Source organism: Rhagoletis pomonella, unplaced genomic scaffold (genome assembly GCF_013731165.1).
Source record: "Rhagoletis pomonella isolate Grant_MI unplaced genomic scaffold, Rhpom_1.0 Rhpom_scaffold_00004, whole genome shotgun sequence".
Taxonomy (NCBI): Eukaryota; Metazoa; Arthropoda; class Insecta; order Diptera; family Tephritidae; genus Rhagoletis; species Rhagoletis pomonella.
Genome location: NW_023458558.1, coordinates 43,170,771 through 43,173,334, shown reverse-complemented (window position 1 = coordinate 43,173,334; position 2,564 = coordinate 43,170,771).

Genomic DNA, 2,564 nt, shown 5'->3' with positions numbered 1-2,564 from the left:
TTCTGCGTAGGCGGCCTTCGGCCGCACTTAGGGATTATAACCCTCAGCCAATAGAATTCTCCTTTCTGTTTTGCGAAGAAAAGGAGCTGAACACCTTTTGCAGAGAACACCTTTGTATATTTTTAATGCTTACTGGGTTATATCCTATCTTCTTTTGTCTCTCATTCTTTTGCATATTTTGGAGTTTGACAGCTGAACTCCGCCATTTAATTTGCATATGCAACCAAAGTCAGACGCGTGATTTTGAAGGTGTTTTTATTTAATGAATTGTGATGAATTGGTTAATATTAAAGTCGTAAAGCAAGTTATAACAAATCAAGTAAAGTGTAAAGTGAAGGGGAATACAAAAATATATTGGTGAAGTGGCTAATTTAAGCAGAATAGGAGTGATAAATGTACGCTAATTTCCGAATTTTACAAAAAAGGGCATATTTTAAACCCAATTTGTAAATAAATTAGTAACCAAAATTTACAAAAGTGAGTGTTAAAATATTGCGTGGACCCTTGACTACAAGTGTGTGAAATTTTTTTTTGGATCGGGCCACCCATTTGGACGGAATAGCCCGAAATAGTTGTGAGCGGTACTAAACCCCACCCAATTAACATACTAACGAAAGGTAAATCAACAATTGCATTAAAAACGATATTTCTTGCCGCACTAGATTAAAAAGAAAAATAAAATAACAGCGAACAGTCGAATTTTGGCTATGTGGACGGCTGCATATGAATTCATGTATTGATAGTCAGAAGCGACGCCAACGCAACGCCAAAGTTCTATAGGCCGGTCCACATAGAACTTTCGCGTTGGCTTTGGCGTTGGCGTTGGTTTGACAGAACGCACGTTAAAAGTATGCTTGCTACAATGAACGCTTGGCGGCGAATCCTTGGGCCACTAAATTAACATATTAACGACAGATAAATTAATATTTCATATCAATAATTGCATTAAAAACGATATTTCTTGCCCGCACTTGATTAAAAAGGAAAAATATTTCACATAATTTTATTTATTCGCAACAGCTGACGAGCGACGCACGCGAAAAGTTGAGAGTTGGCCATCTTTTTGCTTTGTGTTGGCGTGAGCGTTGTCGAATTTTGGCTATGTGGACGGCTGCATTTGAATTCATGTATTCATAGTCAGCTGTTGAAGCGACGCCAACGCCAACGCAACGCCAAAGTTCTATGTGGACGGGCCTTATGTGGATTAGCCTTAATAAAGCTGAAATTAGTCAAGAACGTAGAACGTATATACAAACGCAGTCTATATACGCAGAATTTTGTCGATTACTGGAGCCCTCAGTGTTGCTTCCTATAGTGTTGCCACTTACCTCACCTTTTCAACCACAATTTTTCGTGCTATAATAGATCGTTCCTAAATATTACTTAGTTTTCAACAAAAAACCTTATTCAATAGTAAATTTCAAATATTTTAAACGTATTTTGAATAGGAACTTATAACTTTTTTACCATCTTCCAAACTTACGAAGTGGCGACCATCTATAGAAGAAAGAAATCAGCTGACACGGAAAAATCTAAATTCCGCAGATTTCTGCGCTACGGGTTACAACTACAGAAACATTCTGCGGTGTAGAGTTTTCATTTACATGGCGCTCTGGTAAGACAGATCGTGTCAGCTGACTCGGGTTTACGTACCGTTAGGTTTACGTTCTTGACTAATTTCAGCTTAAAGGCCAGTTTTGCAGTGCCAAATACTGAGTTTAAATTGAACAGCTGGCTGACATTTTATTGGCTGATCCTGAAATTCTAACACCACATAGGGTGCTTTCTGATATTTATGTATCAATTTTGATGCTACTCGACCATTTCCTGCATTGGTAAATGATGCAGATATAATTGAATTTCAATTTCGCGAATTGAGGGTGAGTGTAGGTAACTTCAAAAACTATACCAATATAGAACATTCAAGTAAGGAAGTAAGGATCAAGTAAGTTTGATTAAAATTGATTGGGTGAAGTGGCCTTTGGAGAATTGTATGATTTAGTTCATAACATTTTTAGTCTGCCTCACAGTTCCGCAACAGTTGACGAAATTAAAATAACAAATTATAATTTAAAACTTTAGATAGTATAATGTTATTAATACACAATTTTAATGCACTTTGGATGCAATATAAAAAAAAAATCGTTATAAAAACTGAATTGGCATATCTTCTTGATAAATTCAATTTCCCGATGTAATAAAAATTGGTAAATTTTTTACCATTCGGTCCATTTTTTGGTCCGAAAAATAAATTGGAAATGGCATCTTATGAACCAAAAGTACAAGATCACGCAAGAACGCGACGTTGTATTTGTACCTGTTTTTGAGGAAAAAGTTTGTGGGAGCGGGTTAGTCAGTTGAGCATTTGTTAACATCACAGGCACAACTATTATGCACTTTTATTTATATTTTCGTTGATTTCTTTACATAGCGTGAACCTGCTCAAAAAATCAACTTTTTTCACTCTCTTGTTTTTGCGTGATCTTGGTTCGTTCGTTCGATATTAGTCAGTGATGGAAAACTAGGCACTATAGTGTCAATTTTGGCACTTTCATTCACAAGGG